This window comes from Felis catus, chromosome A1 (genome assembly GCF_018350175.1).
Source record: "Felis catus isolate Fca126 chromosome A1, F.catus_Fca126_mat1.0, whole genome shotgun sequence".
In the NCBI taxonomy this organism is placed as follows: Eukaryota; Metazoa; Chordata; class Mammalia; order Carnivora; family Felidae; genus Felis; species Felis catus.
The window spans coordinates 231,792,624-231,809,291 of NC_058368.1; the positions used below are offsets into that span (position 1 = coordinate 231,792,624).

The window sequence follows — 16,668 nt, forward strand, 5'->3', positions numbered from 1 at the left end:
TGGGGCGCCTGGGTGGTGCCCCAGTCGGTTAAGCGTCCGACTTCAGCTCAGGTCATGATCTCGCAGTCTGTGAGTTCGAGCCCCGTGTCGGGCTCTGGGCTGACAGCTCGGAGCCTGGAGCCTGCTTCGGATTCTGTGTCTCCCTCTCTCTGCCCCTTCCCGCTCATGCCTCTCTCTCTCTCTCTCTCTCTCTCTCTCTCTCTCTCTCAAAAATAGACATTAAAATTTTGAAAAAAATACTTATTGCTAAAAAATACTAACCATTACCTGAGCTTTCAGTGAGTTGTAATCATTGGTCACAGGTCACCTAACAAAAATAATAAGAAGAAGAAAATTTGAAATACTGTGAGGACTACCAAATGTGACAGAGACCTGAAATGAGCAAATGCTACGGGAAAAAACATATGATGAAATTTCTCAACTCGGGGTTGCCACAAACTTTCAATTTATAAAAAACGCATGGGGCGCCTGGGTGGCTCAGTCCGTGAAATGTCTGACTTTGGCTCAAGTCATGATCTCACGGCGCATGGGTTCGAGCCCCACATCAGGCTCTGTGCTGACAGCTCAGAGCCTGGAGCCTGCTTCGGGTTCTGTATCTCCCTCTCTCACTTGCACTTGTCTCTGTCTCTGTCTCTCCCTCAAAAATAAATAAACATTAAAAAAAACCACCATCATATCCGAGTGCAATAAAACAGGCATGACTATATACTGTGTGTCCATCAACACACATTTATAATTATTTCTTTATGCTAGTGTCACTTAAATTAGATAGGGGAAAAAGGCATAAAGTAAACATACCTTTACACTGTCATTTATTTACCTACGTTGTTACTTTTATCGGTGCTCTTTATTTCTTTGTGTAGATTCACAGTGCTGCCTAGTGGCCCTTAATTTCAGCCTCAAAGACTCTATTTAGTATTTCTTGTGGGAGGTCTATTAGAGACGAATTGTCTCTGATTTTTAAATATGAGAATAGGAGTGCCTCGCTGGTTCAGTTGGTTGAGTGTCTGACTTCAGCTCAGGTCATGATCTCACCGTTGGTAAGTTTGAGCCCCTGATCGGGCTCACTGCTGTCACCCTGTCAACACAGAGCCCACCTCGGATCTTCTGTCCCTCAGATCCCTTGTTTCTCTGCTCCTCCCCCGCTTGTGCTCTCTCTCTCCCCCCCCCAAAATGAATAAATAAAAGAAAACATTAAACATAAAATAAAATAAAATATGAGAATATATTATTTTCTCCTGTGTTTCTGAAGATAGTTTTCCCAGATGTAGAATTCTTTTGTTAAAAAATGCTTCTTTAATTTATTTTTGAGAGAGAGAGAGAGAGAGAGAGAGAGTGCAAGCAGGGGAGGGGCAGAGAGAGAAGGAGACAGGATACAGAGAATCCCAAGCAGGCTCTACACCGTCAGCACCGAGCTGATGACTCGGGGCTTGAACTCGCGAACCCTGAAATCACAACCTGGGCTGAAATCAAGAGTTGGACCCTCAACCAACTGACCCCCACCAGATATAGAATTCATTGTTGACAGTATATGTCTCTCAGGGCTTTGAATATGTCATACCACCAATATCTGCCATTCATGGTTTCTGGCCAGAAATCGGCTGTCAATATAAATTAGGATCGCTTGTACAAAATCAGTCACTTCTCTCTGGCTGCTTTCAAAATTCTCTCTTGGTCTGTACTTTTGACAGTTTGAAGATGATGTGTATGTGTAGATCTCTTGAGTGTATCCTACTTGGAATTCATGGAGCTGCTTGGATGTGGAGACCAATGGTTTTCATCAAAATTTGGGAGTTTTCAGCCATTATTACTTCATCAAACATCTCTTCTGTCTCTTCCTCCCTTTCCACTCCTTTTGAGATTCCCTTTATTCATGCGTGGAGAATCGTGACCGGCTTCCACAGGTTTCTGAGACTCTGTTCATTTTTCTTCATTTCCCCCCCTCTGTGTTTCTCAGACTGGATAATCTCAATTGGTTAGCATCAAGTTCATTTCTTCTTTCTTCTATCTGCTCAGATCTGCTGTTGAGCCATCTAGTGAATTTCTCATTCTAATTATTTGACTGCTGAACTGCAAAATCTCTATTTGACTTTTAAAATTATTTCTACTTCTTTATTGATATTCTCTATGTGGTGAGGCATCCTACTTTCTTTCAGTCCTTTACACGTGGCCTTCTTTGGCTCTTTGGATGTATTTAAACAGTATGTGTAAAGTCTTTGACGATGAAGTCCAATGTCTGATCCTCCTCAGACACGGTAGCTATCGATTACTTCCTCCTCCCCCTGCCCTGTGTATGGACCGAGCTTTTTTGTTTCTTTGCAGGTCCCGCAATCTTTTTTGTTGAAAATCGGGCATTGAAAATAATATAATGTAGCAACTCTGAAAATAGGGTCTTTTTCTGCCTTCATCCTGGCTTGTTGTTATTGTTATTGTTGTTTGTTGTAGTTACTGTTTGTTTGTTTAGTGACTTTTCTGTACTCATTCTACCACCCCCAGCCCCCCAAATTGTGTTCTTTTTCTGAAGTCTCTACTCAGCTTAGTGGTCAGCTAATGATTGGACAGAGATTTCCTCAAATTCCTGGAGCCAGGAAGTCCCCCAGCATTTGACGAGGGCTCTGTATGTGTTTGGGGGCAATCCTTCAACACTCAGGCAGTTGACAATACTACCTTTACTTTCCCTTTCTGCCTGTGCAAAGCTTCAAGGTGAGCCAAAGGCGAGAACTTAGGACCCACTCCAGTTTTTATCCAAGCTTGCCACAACCCAGGGCACGTACACAGCTCTAACAGACGCATGGCCGTCTAAACTCCCAGGAACACCTCAGAGCTTTTCCAAGACCCTGTGAACTCTTTTTCCCGCCTTTCCCTCTTGGGTTTGCTTAGTCTATAGTGTGTCCTCACTGCATCCACCACCTCAGGCAATTAAAAGTTAAACATGTCCCTATCATGGTCTTCAACAAATACCCCTTGGGGAGAAGGCTTTTTGCACAGGGCAAGCTCTAAGGTCAAATACAGATAGCCTTGCAAGTAAGATCTTTCATGGAACCACGGGAGTGGTCAAATAGTGACAACTCTTTGGAACTGGGGTTTGCAAAAGCCTCAGCTCTGGTGTGTTACCTCCAGCGGTTGCTGGTTGCCCTGGGAACACAGGCTTTCACTTTACATGGTTGTTGTAGAGCTGGAGAACAGAGGAGGGAGTAAGGCAAGCTAAATGCCACCAAGCTCCCTGACCTGGGACGTAGCCACTGATTTTCTGATAAGCTCCTCAGGTGCCTCCACACCTTTGGTTAATTTCCAGGGTTCTGGAAAAGTCAATTCTGACCATTTTTGCCACTTTTCTCATTGATCTTATGGAGAAGAGAACTTCTGGCAAAGAGAATTGTCATTGATGTCATTTAACTTTCTTGAAATAACTTTTCATGAAATATCTTAATTATGGTGCTTTTCTGTAGCCTCGGCCTGACCTCATAGCTCTGTTTCTGAAGGGGTTTGGCCCTGATTCTTAGTACTTACCTACTCATCTCTAAGCCTAAGTTTTCACTGCCCTATCACATATATATCCCTAAAATAAGTTGGAGTAAAATGGGTGCTTAGTGAGGCATCCAAGCTAATATATATATTGGCGCCCTTATTGTTCACATAAAGAAGTTTTATCACGAAGGATTTTATTCCCACAAAGTTGCAGCCAGCAGCATGAGCATCACCTGTGCGTTTCTTAGAGATGCACCCTCTCGGGCCCTAACCGAACCTATTTTAAACCGGAAACTGGGGGGCCCAAGCAACTGTTTTGTTACGTACTTCGGGTAACTTTTATGTTCATTAAAGTTTAGCAACCACCAGAAAAAAGAAAAAGATATATTTTACACCAGTTAAACATTCTGATTGCCTATGAAGGCCTTTATTCTCTACCTCTACTGAGTTGAGTGAAATTGGATGAATTACTTACTCTCACACACAGGCTTTATATCCAAATCTGTAAAGTGATGGGATTAAAATATGGAAGAGACCGTGGGGTTGGTTTTGTTTTGTTTTTGTGTGGCATCTGAATTATCAACCTTGCTTAAAAGCACCTTCCCCACTCAATGGTTAAAAAACAAAGGCAGGGGTGCCTGAGTGGGTCAGTCGGTTAAGCTTCTGATTCTTGATTTTGGCTCAGGTCATGATCCCGTGGTTGTGAGATCAAACCCCACATTGGGCTCTGCAGTGAGTGTGGACACTGCTTGGGATTCTCTCCCTTCCTCTTTCTCTGCACCCTCACCTCAAAATAAATAAATAAATAAACTTAAAAAGAACACACAAAAGCGTAATTCCTGTATCTTATTATGTCATTAAATGGATTTTATCTTTCATCTAGATCTTTAATCCATCCTGAAATCATTGAAAACTTTTGCATAAATGCACATATATACCTTTTCTCTTGTTTACATTGTCAGCCCTTTGTCCAAGTATCATCTATCATATATCAAAACCCAAGTATTTTTCGTTTGGTTTCTGGATCCCAGGCTCTGTTTTGCCCAATTTGTCTATTCCCATGCCATATCGTTCTGATTAGAGTAGCTTTAACACACATTTAAGTATCTAGAAGATAAACTCCTTTTAATAGTCTTTTCCAAAACATTCTCAGAAATTATCAAGTTTATCCTCCCGTATAAAATGTACAATTGGGGCGCCTGGGTGGCGCAGTCGGTTAAGCGTCCGACTTCAGCCAGGTCACGATCTCGCGGTCCGTGAGTTCGAGCCCCGTGTCAGGCTCTGGGCTGATGGCTCAGAGCCTGGAGCCTGCTTCCGATTCTGTGTCTCCCTCTCTCTCTGCCCCTTCCCCGTTCATGCTCTGTCTCTCTCTGTCTCAAAAATAAATAAACGTTAAAAAAAAATTTTAAATGTACAATTAATTTGTCCAATTCCAAAACAATGTTCATACGCAACCATTGGAAGTCTGACTAGCGTTGCACGAAATATATGCACTTGTTTGAGAAGCATTTACAATGTTCAGTCTTCCCATTCAGGGATGCGACACGTCTTCATTTACGAAAGCCTTCCTTTACGTCTTCTGCAAAATATTAATATTGAAAGATGTGTTCTAGCCCTATGACTTCCTTGATAAATTTATTTTTAGTCATTCTGGAGTTTTAGTAGCTGTCATGAATGGAATCTTTTACCATTTCAATTTCTAAATGTTGTGCTAGTGGTGAGGAAAGCTGTCGAGGCTTTCAAATATTTATCTTACCCAGTGACATCTTCATGTGCTTGGGTTTTTTTTTTTTTTAAATGAGTTTGAAGAGATTTTCTTTTTAGTTAAGCCTCCTGAGTTTTCTAGGTATAAAATCATATTCTCGGCCAAAAGTGGAAGTGCTTTCACCTCTTTTCCAAAATTTACACCATTCACTTGCTTCTGTCTTCTCGCATTAGCTGAACCCTCGCAAACCAGACTGAATTTTAGCAGAAGGTACCCCGTGGCTTGTCTTGTTTCCAGCTGCCCTAGGTACGCCTTTCGGATTTTACAATTCCATACCATGTTTTACGGTGATCTCTGGTTATCATTTAAAAGTCATTTTAGGGAGCTTTTACTTTTATCAGAAGTATTTAATCAGAAATCGTGTTTTACTTAAAGTCTTTAATCGCAACATTTTCTTCTCAATTAGATCAAAAAATTTTTTTTCAGGATCAGATGATTCTTTACTCAAATTATTTATTAATATAATTCAATACACTGTTAAATTCCCTAACATTGAATCATTTCAGCCAATGCAGAATAAAATTTTTGTATAGTGGGTGTAGTAAAAGGTAATTTTATTTACAAGAGAAATGCATACAAATTGCATACTGTATAACATACATGTTATATATGTATATGCAATATAGAATATAGGTGATTTTTACTGAATAATAAAAAAGTATGGGGCGCGTGGGTGGCTCAGTCGGTTAAGCATCCAGCTTCGGCTCAGGTCATGATGTTATAGTTCATGGGTTTGAGCCCCGCATAGGGGTCTGTGATGACAGCTCAGAGCTTGGAGCCTGAGAATTCGGATTCTGTGTCTCCCACTCTCTCTGACCCTCCCCCACTCACGCTCTGTGTCTCTCTGTCTCTCAAAAATGAATCAACATTAAAACAATTTTTTAAATAAAAAAGTAGAAAATAGACAAAGGCTCTGAACATGCAAAACACAGATGAAAAATACAAATGACCAGTAAACATGAGAAAACATATTCAATCTCACCAATAATCTTTAAAATATAAATTAAAATGAGGTGCGGTTTGCCTTTCAAAATGGCAACATCTAAAAAGACTATTCACATTAAGTGGTAGAGACAATGGGAAAAATTGGCATCTTCACGCATATGTAGAGTTAGTATAACCTTTTAAAATATAACTCCGTAAGGGTGCCTGGGTACCTCAGTTGGTTGAGTATCCAACTCTTGAGTTCAGCTCCGGTCATGATCCCAGGGTCACATGATCGAGCCCTGCGTCCGGCTCTGCACTATAAGAGTCTGTCTCCCTCTGCCCCTCCGTCCTGCTCATGTGCCCTCTCTCTCACTCAAGTAAAACTGTAAAAAAGAAATAAAATAGAATATCATTTTGTTTCACATATTAACATGGTTTATATGTATATGTGATAATCCAGAAATTTTATTGCTAGGAATCTATACAAGAATCACAGCATGAACTGGTAAAGATAAATGTGTCAGGGTTTTCACTGCTACCTTGCATACAAGAATCAAAAGAGGAAAATCTCTTAAATGTAAATCAGTAGGGGGTTTGGTTAGCAAATTATGGTGAAACATACAATTCCACGGACTCTTGCAGAGTGGTTAACGGGAAAGAGTGGGTCTAAGCTACCCGGTGTGTATATACCAGAGTCCCATTCTTAAACAGAAAAATGTATCATTGCTTGTGTGTATATAGACTCTGGGGACATGTTTTAATAAGGATAGTTAGCCAGGATCAGACCAGGAACAGTTGCCAGGAACAGTAGTTAATTACGGTGGATCTAGCAGAAAAGAGTAGACCGAGGAACACGCAGTATCCTTGAGTCATCTGCAGAAATCAGCTCGTGGCCTCCAGGGTCTGTGCCCTAAACCACGCACAGGAACAGGTCTGCAGCAGGACCTTTGCCGCCACTGAGTCGGGCACATTACAGTTTGCACTGCCACAAGGCTCAACCGTCCCTGCTGCTGCCCCGGGTCCCACGTCACTTCTGTTCCAGGAACCAGCCAGGCAAACACTCTTGTCCCAGGAGCCAGATGCTACTACTGAAGTGGATGCCATCGGCGCCTCCTTCCTTAGGCTGCTCCCCTGCAAAGCAGAGCCCGTGTGTGAGGACCAGCTTGATGGAGCCTGGAAGCATTTGAGATTCCGCTGCCGAGACCTGGGACCCCAGGTCCTCTCTGTTCTGCCTTGGGGAAGTGGGACTCATGGAAAACTCTACCTCCTTCTGCCCCCTACCAGTCCTCCAGCCCCCCACCTGCTTTACAGCAGGGTCACCTGCTCTCCTCCCAGAATGTTAGCTCCACAAGGAAAGGTACTACTGGTCTGAATGCATGTGTCCACCCCGAATTCATATGCTGACATCCTAACGCCCCAACATGATAGTATTTGGAGGTGGGGCTTTGGGATGCAGTTAAGGGCGATCGTGAAGGTGGAGCCCTCACGTATGGGATTAGTGTCCTTATCGAAGAGGCTCCACAGGGATCCCTCACTCCTTCCATCATGTGGGGACACAGCGAGAAGTTGCGAGCTGTGAACCGGGAAAAGGACTCAAACTAGAACTTGACTCTACTCGCACCTGGCACCTTGATCTTGGACTTCCCAGCCTCCAGAACTGTGAAATACACATTTCTATTATTGATAAGCCACCCAGTCTGCCATAATTTGTCACTGCAGCCTGGACAAGGGGGAGACGCTGTCTAATTCACTGGCAGCATCAACCCAGAGATTGTACCTCAGAGACCTTCAGTAAGTAGGGATTGCAGGGATGATGCATGGCATTAGTTTGTAAGACCACCAGCCGGAGTGCGGTATTGAATAGCCTTGCTTCCTCTGTAGTTCTCTGCAAGCTCCTTTCCCATGGAATCCAGCTCCTGTTGAACTACTGTCACCCAAACATGAAAGGAAGCTGATTTCGTTATTGGTCCTGTGACTACACTGGCCCTTTTCTCCATACCTGCCTCTTCATTCAGTTCCCTGTCTCCGATGTCCTCACGCTACTAATGAACCAGCTTAGGACAACCAGCCGAGCAGATCTGTCCTAGGTGTCTCTGGGCGTCTTTGAACAGCATCATCAGTGATTCAAAACTCTTCATCTGCCTACTCAGGGGCACATTATCCACCTACACTCTTCCAATCGCTCCTAATAGTTCTTAAGCGGGCTCTACATTTTCCAGAGCAGCTACTTGCAGATGTCTAGTCCTCAGATCAGCAACAAAGAAATGTCCGGAATGCATTCCTCCTCCTTCTTCTTCTTCTTCTTCTTCTTCTTCTTCTTCTTCTTTCTTAACCAGTTGAAGCCTATACACGAAGTCCGGGCAGTTTATACACCTTCAATATCCAAAAGCACAGCTGTTGCTAGAAGGAAGTGCAATGTCAATGTCATACAGTGTTCCTACAGAGAAGTCGCTCATGGGCTTGCAGACTTCTTTCTTTTTGTTTTTTTTTTTAAGATGAAATTTATTGTCAAGTTGGTTTCCATACAACACCCAGTGCTCATCCCAACAGGTGCCCTCCTCGATGCCCATCCCCCACCCTCCCTTCTCTCCCACCCCCCATCAACCCTCAGTTTGTTCTCAGTTTCTAAGAGTCTCTTGTGTTTTGGCTCCCTCCCTCTCTAACCTTTCTTTCTTCTTTCTTTCTTTCTTTCTTTCTTTCTTTCTTTCTTTCTTTCTTTCTTCTCCTTCTCCTCCCCCATGGTCTTCTGTTAAGTTTCTCAGGATCCACATAAGAGTAAAAACATATGGTTTCTGTCTTTCTCTGTATGACTTATTTCACTTAGCATCACACTCTCCAGTTCCATCCACGTTGCTACAAAGGGCCATATTTCATTCTTTCTCATTGCCACGTAGTACTCCATTGTGTATATAAACCACAATTTCTTTATCCATTCGTCAGTTGATGGACATTTAAGCTCTTTCCATAATTTGGCTATTGTTGAAAGTGCCGCTATAAACACTGGGGTACAAGTGCCCCTATGCATCAGCACTCCTGTATCCTTGGGTAAATTCCTAGCAGTGCTATTGCTGGGTCATAGGGTAGATCTATTTTTAATTTTTTGAGGAACCTCCACACTGTCTTCCAGAGCGGCTGCACCAGTTTGCATTCCCACCAACAGTGCAAGAGGGTTCCTGTTTCTCCACATCCTCTCCAGCATCTATAGTCTCCTGATTTGTTCATTTTAGCCACTCTGACTGGCGTGAGGTGATATCTGAGTGTGGTTTTGATTTGTATTTCCCTGATGAGGAGCGACTGCAAGGCTGGTTCAACATTCGCAAATCAATCAATGTGATACATTGACCAAACCAAGACTCTTGGCTAAGAGAACACTCCAAACTTTTCCAGCTTTGATTGAAACAAACAAACAAACCAAAAACCCAAATGTTAGTATTTCCTTGTCTGGCTGCTTAAAACCGTACCCTGAATCACTGTTGGATTATACCACTGTGTCAATATTAGTTCAAAAGTTGGCCTTGCATCTTGTTTCAGCCACCTCTTCGACGATTAAATCAAATGTCTGATTGTACCTTCACCTTTTGATGCCAATTGCTACAAGCCACTACGGTTCTGTCGCGCGAGGAAAATAAAGGTGAACATTGTTTCCATTATCCATTCCATGCTTGAAGCCGGGTGGAACATCACAGGAGAAATGAAAAAAAAAAAAAAGTTTGCCACAAAGAATCTGCGGTCGGGGAAATCATGAGTAGGGCTGGATGACGTGGTTTGTACTAGGAGCAATTGAAGAGAAATATTTCCACCAGATAGACCTTTAAAGAAGAGGACGGTGCTCTCTGTTAGCCCTGCCAGGGACAGGAGCACCAGGGTGGAAAATAGAGCACCGCGGACAAACATGGATCTGGGACGGAGTAATAGCAGGACAGGGACTGCAACCAGGATGTGGGAGGATTAAGGCACAAAGGAAATATGATCGTTTGTAACTAGACAGCCTCTGCTCTTACAAGGGTCTAGGTAGAGGGGGAAGGAAACACGACCAATTTTCTCCATCTTGTCAGAATTGCACGACTTTTCCAGGACACGCACTGGGTGGAGGAAAGATGAAACCCCAGAGGGAAATCCGTTGTCCATCATGACAAAGCCAAGCAGACATAGGTGTTGCTCAGTCTTATTGTTGGGTGCTGTGGTTGTTTTTAATGTTTATTTATTTTGAGAGTGAGACAGGGAGAGTCCATGGAAGCGGGGAAGGGACAGAGAGAGAGAGAGAGAGAGAATCCCAAGCAGGTTCCACCTTCTCAGTGTGGATCCCAATGCGGGGCTCGATCCCACGAACCATGAGATCGTGACCTGAGCCAAAATCAAGAGTTGGATGCCTAACTGACTAGCCACTGAGGGGCCCCCGTTGGGTGCTATTTTTAAGGCAGAGATACTCTGACTACAAAGAGGCTTCAGGCTCCAACTTTCAAAGTTCCTGGTAGTCTACCTGTTCTGTGTCACAGCTCAGGGCAATGGCATCCTCTTCCTCTTTGTGACCGTGCAGCACCTGCACCCTGCTTCTAGGACTGGAACTTGTCTTCTGTGGCCGGTGCTGCTCTGGTGGTCCAGATGCCTTTCCTGGGCCAGCGCCCCGGGGCCACATGAGCTTTGTTGCTAATGATCCACCGATGCCCCCTCACTTCCCACGGCTTCTGCCGCCTGGAGCCCGCATTGGCTCCTACAGCAGCCACAGCAAAGTACCACAGACCCATGACTCAAACAACAGAAACTTATTTCCCTCCAGTCCTAGAGGCTGGGAATCCAAGACCAAGGTGTCGGCAGGATCGGTTTCCCGAGGCCTTCTTGGCTTGCGGATGGCCGCCTCCCTCCTGTGCCTCTGCTCCGTCTTCCCTCTGTACCTGTCTGTGTCCTAATCTCCCCTTCTTGCGGGAACAACAGTCATGTTGAATGAGGGCCCACCCATACGGCTTCATTTGACTTTAATCATCTCTTCAAAGGCCCCGACCCCAAATGCGGTCGCATTCTGAGGTCCTGGGAGTTAGGATTTTAACACATGAGAGGAGGGAACACATTTTAGATCATAACAGGCCAGACACTTTTTTTTTTTTTTTTTTAAGGAAACGTTCTAAAGCTATTTGGAGTCTGGTCATTAACATCCTCTGAGTATTTGACCTCCCCACCCCCCACGCCCCCCCCCAACGCACCAGAGCAACTTCCTGGTCTCTAAACCTGCAACCAAGAGAATTTCGCTTCTAAAACTATACCTGCTTCCCTAGAAAGAGGCATTCTTCTCCAGGGCCACCAAAGATGTGATCAGGGAGGAGCAGGACACGGAAAAGGAAGCCCCCCCAGGAGCACAAAGGGAATCATGGAGAAAGAGGACAGACAGGCCCTTCAAAGTTGTACAACAAGGCTGTCCGAGACCTCACCCTCCTGCGGGACAGAGCTGCTGTCGCTCAGCAGGTGGTTCAGGCCACCAACCAGTGACCGCCTGTGCCATCCCGACTCACCCCATTCCTGAACATGAGTTCAGGAAAAAGAAGAGACGGGATGGGACCAGCACGGCCCCATTTCCTGTAGCTTCCGTGGCTTTTCCGCAATTCCTTACTGAGGGGAAGGTCGGTCAAATGCTTGGGGTTCTGCGTGGCGGGCGTTGGGCTGAATATGAGCCCCAGAGATGCCCACTCCCAATCTCTGTTCTTTGTGCTCCTCTGCCTGGTGAAAGGGACTTTGCAGATGTGACTAAGTTTTAAAAATTTGAAATGGGGAGGTTATCCTGGAATATCTGAGTGGCTTCGACGTAATCACAGGATCCTTCCAAGGGAAGCTGGGGGTGGTGGTGGTGGTCGGAGGCAAAGATGCTGTGACGATAGAAGCAGAACCCAGAGAGGAGAGAAGACGCGGTCCCGCTGACTGCGAAGGCCGAAGAAGAAGCCCCAAGCTAAGAAATGTGGGTGGCCTTTAGAAGGCAAAGAACAGATTCTGCCTCCGAAGAAACGCGGCCCTCCCAGCACGTCGACTGGGGCCTGGCAAGACGGGTTTGGCGCCTCTGACCTCCAAACTGCGAGGTCATCGATTTCTACTGTTGGAAATCACCAAGTCTGGGGTCATTTGCGATGGCCTCCGTGGGAAACGAACGCAGCATGTAGCAGATATGAATGTGTGTCCGGAGCATTAGCCCAAGAAACATCACATTATTTAATTTCTGAAGTGTGTATCGTATTAGAAATATAAAATCTCATCTCATATTTAAATTAGAACTAACTGGCAAGAAGGGGGATGACGAAGAACTGTGTACTGTTGTCATCGCTGATCCCTCCCTTGTTCCGGACTAAGTGATCCTGAGAACTTACCCAGGATCCCCCAGCTTCAGTCTGGGATGCGAACGGCTGTGCTCTCACTGTCTAAACCCGTCGTCCACGCTAACAATTCCGGGGTCAGCACATTCTTTTTGTTTGTTTGTTTGTTTGTTTTTTTCAGTAAAGAGCCAGATAGTAAATATTCTAGACCTTGCCATCTCTGTCTGTTCTCCGCTCTTGCAGCGTGAAATCTGTCGTAGGTAATATGCAAACAAGAGGACGGGCTACGTGCCAACAAAACTCAGTTTACAAAAACAGGCTGGGGCCGCATATGGCCAGCCAGCCCCCAAAGGCCACCCAGAGGCGGGCAAACTGCCCCTCGCAACGTCCACTCCCTGTGACGAATTTGGTGACTGGGACCTTTTATGCAGCCTCAAAGGGCACAGGTCTTAGGGGTAAGTCCTCAAGCCACCACAGACTCCCTTTGTAGGTGACCCCCAGATGGGGTGCTCCCTGGGGTCCAGGTCTCCCAGCAGAACTCACTCCTACCTCCCCTGCCCAGCCCCAGAGACGCCCGTGCTCTGTGGGTAGGTCCCGTCTCCTCATGCTCCCCCTTCCTTACCCCTCTTCTTCTGCACGAATCCAACTCTTTCCCTCCAGGAGTCCCTTTGCCATTTGATAAAAGGAAATAAGCTTCTTTTCCTCTCATAACTGGAGAAGAAGAATTAATGTCCTCCATCAGGTTACCCTGTCCTTCCACGTTACTCAGCCTGTTGGAAATATGGTTAGACTTGGGTCGATCGCTTAGTAAGCTGTAGGTGGTTTTCGTTCTATACAAAGGCTCGGTCATCATCGGCCAATCCTTTTGTTGCCTTAATAAGTCACAAGCTACAGCACCCCCCAGACGACAGTGCAGATAAACATCTAACTCCTGAGCCATATAATTGAAAACTACAGCCTGATTCTCATGGCTGGAGCTGGGAGGCCCCATGACCAGCTTTCCTCACGTGACGGCCCATTAGCCGGGTCCATGGCTGTCGGGGTGCCCCACTCATGCCGTCCTTGACCTTTCCCTGCTCTTCCACTCTCCTCTGCAGGTTGTCGTCTGGTTCTAGGAATCCCCACAGTCGCTGGTCCGGCCAGGCTGAATAGGCTTATACAGAGGAGACAAAGGGACTGTCCTGGGTTGGAGCCACCTGCCTTTCCCTAGCATCAAAACAAAACAAAAATAAGCTCTTTAGAGCCTAGTAAATATACATCCACTCTTTGGCTTGCTCGTCCACGCTAAGCTGACGGCTAATTTTTAGCATTTGGACAAATGTTTCCGGTCGCTGCGTATGAGGTTTCATTATACTAAAGAAAACGTTTAATGGGTTCGTCTTGAACAAAATGGCGCACTTAAGGGCAATTTTAAGAAGATTTTTATTCAACAAAGCTTTTTATTTGAAAGTAATAAATGTATGGCTTCAAAAGAAAATTGTTAGTAAAGGTTGTACAAGTGGCAAAGTACTCTGTTTCCTTTCCCCTTTGTTCTCTTGGTATTCAACCTTCACTCACCCACCTACGCTTATTGAAGAAGAGTCTTTGCCTAATGACACAGTAGCTTACCTTCCCTGGCAAGACTGAGGAATCAACAGGAGGGAAACAAAGGCATCTGGAAATCACAGGCAGGCTTATCATCAAATCATATTTCTTGAGCATCCAGAAGGGGGAAAGCACTGTGCCAAGGAACGTATGAGCTGAGTGAACGGAAAAACAGCAGAGACCCACAGGGGAGGCAGATTAATCTGTTGACCAAGAAAACAAGCTAACAACTTCCGTTTCTACAAATTTTAAAGAGAAACAGCACGGAGGTCTATGGTGCTAGCACAAAATGATTTTCCTCATATTCTGTCTAAGAATCTGCTTCAATTAACTTACCTGGAGAAGTTGAAGACTCGAGGGTTCGAAAGTAGGAATGACGGACTGTTATTCTTTTCCAGTTCTTTTCCATCATTACACAATTTTCCTTCCAATGAACTCACCACAGGACAGTCATGACAGAGCCATGCTGACATTGTTGATGAACTTTTGTCAGTTACTCAAATTAAGGAGAAAGGTACGTATTGACTGTCCCATCGAAAACACCAGAAATACAGATCACGCTTGTTTTTGTTGATTTGAGAAATAAATTTGGGATTTCTCCTCACCTAGTACTTCAGGAATCGCACTCTGCTGAACACACTGATACCCTCTAGTTAATGCGTGTTGCCCCAACAATAACTGGACAGAAACCTGGATTTGGAAAGGCAGGCAGTGGATAACAGGATACATTCCTCGCAAGGCACTTACCTAATTCCCTACATAAAGTCAGACACCACCCGCAGACCCTTTGTTTTTCTTCATCAGGTAGGAGCTGTGGGCAGTAGGGTAACTTGCTTCCATCGCTTGGGAACTGGCCAGCTTTCTGGATGCTACTGCTCAGGTGAGAGAGAGAAACTGCCAGGCTATGCCGGCGTGCAGAAGCAGCAGGGCGTCCGGGGGAGTCTGCCAGGCACTCCTCACCTTCTCAAGAGCCACCTGTCATCACAGAGAACGTTTATTCTTTTTTTTTTTTTTTTTTGCCACACACAACTAAAAAAAAACTAATCTGTCCTTTGTTGCGGTGCAAATGCCCGTAAGATTCCAATGCTCCGTGAGAAAAATTAAGAGCTGAGAGACCGGTACTTAATAAATCAGAAGACCACTTTAAAATAAAGCTTAGTTCCATGGATTTGGCCAAGAAGGGAGAAGGTGGGCAGGGGAGAAGAGGCAAATCGAAAATGAGAGGAAGAGGAAGAGAAAGCTCACAGGGGATGAGTGAGGGGGTAAAAAGAGGGAGAACAGAAAAAAGCACGTCTCAGTCCATTCAGGCTGCCGTAACAAAACTCCATGCCCTGGGCGGCTCTAACAACAGACCGTTACGTCTCACAGGTCCGGAGGCTGGAAGTCCAAGGTCAAGGTGTTGGCAGATTCGGTGTCTGGTAAAGGCCCAATTCCTGATTCACAGATGGTTGTTTTCTTGCTGTGTCCTCGCATGGCAGATGGGACAAGGGAGCTCTCTGAGGTCTCTCTTACAAGGACCTAACCCCTTTCACGAGGGCTCCATCCTCCTGACCTAAATCACGTCCAGGAAGACCCCACCTCCAACCATCATCGTACTGGGGTGAGGTTTCAACACGTGAGTTCTAGAAGGGCACGTTCAGTCTGGAGACAGGTACAGAAGAATGATGGGAGGGAGGAGAAGAGACTCGATGTAAAGAAGCCGGCCACTGCGAGAGGGCAGAGGGTTGTGAGTAGAGGAGAGTGAGCATAAGACCAGACATAGAGGCTAGTGGGAGCTGTACTTGAGGTGCCCCTGCTCCTGACCACCGTCCTTGGAGTACGTTGTTGTCATGAACAACTGCCACACTGACTTTTTTTTTTATTTTTATTTTTAACGTTTATTTTTGAGAGAGACAGAGACAGAATGCGAGTGGGTTAGGGGCAGAGACAGGGAGACACAGAATCCAAAGGGGGCTCCAGGCTCTGAGCTGTCAACACAAAGCCCGATGCGGGGCTCGAACTCATGAGCTGTGAGATCATGACCCGAGCCGAAGTCGGACGCTCAACTGACTAAGCCACCCAGGTGTCCCTGCCACACTGACTTTCACAGAGAGTTATTCACCCTGCAGATATTCGTGGGAAGACTATTCTTTGCCCAGTGGTTCTCAAGGTGCTAGGGGAAATCAGTGAGGCTCACGGTCTTGTGCAGTGAGAGGCTGGAGATGCTGCTTTGATCACGGGGAAACACGGGTTCATTTTACCAGAAAATTCTGGAGTTTATATACACATATATATATATTTTTTGGTATATATATATATAAATAAATAAATAAATAATATACATATATATAAATATATATACACATATATATATATTTTTTGGTATATATATATATATATATATATATATATATATATATATAAATAAATAAATATATAAATAAATAAACTCAACTCTGTCAGTGCAGAGCCCAATGCAGGAGTCAGTCTCACGAAACTTGAGATCATGACCTGAGCCGAAATCAAAAGCAGGACTCCTAACCAGGTGTGCCCCAATAATACTTTTTAAAAATATAAGCTCCAGAGGGGCACCTGGGTGGCTCAGTCAGTTAAGAGTCTGGCTTTTGATTTGGGTTCAGGTCATGATCTCAA

At 44.9% G+C, this 16,668-nt stretch overlaps 1 long non-coding RNA gene across 3 annotated transcripts; it reads right to left on the minus strand.

The window, feature by feature from the left end:
• Positions 1 to 6,605: 6,605 nt before the first annotated feature.
• Positions 6,606 to 15,934, minus strand: LOC109492282. Of its 3 annotated transcripts, none has more exons than XR_006586329.1 (4): positions 14,785 to 15,934; positions 14,062 to 14,192; positions 13,076 to 13,659; positions 6,606 to 7,291 (listed from the first exon to the last, which is right to left on the minus strand). It is a non-coding gene; the product is annotated as an uncharacterized LOC109492282 (long non-coding RNA). The 3 variants fall into 3 exon arrangements; XR_006586331.1 differs by having other exon boundaries at positions 14,374 to 15,934; XR_002736258.2 differs by having other exon boundaries at positions 14,062 to 15,934.
• Between the last annotated feature and the right edge of the window lie 734 nt (positions 15,935 to 16,668).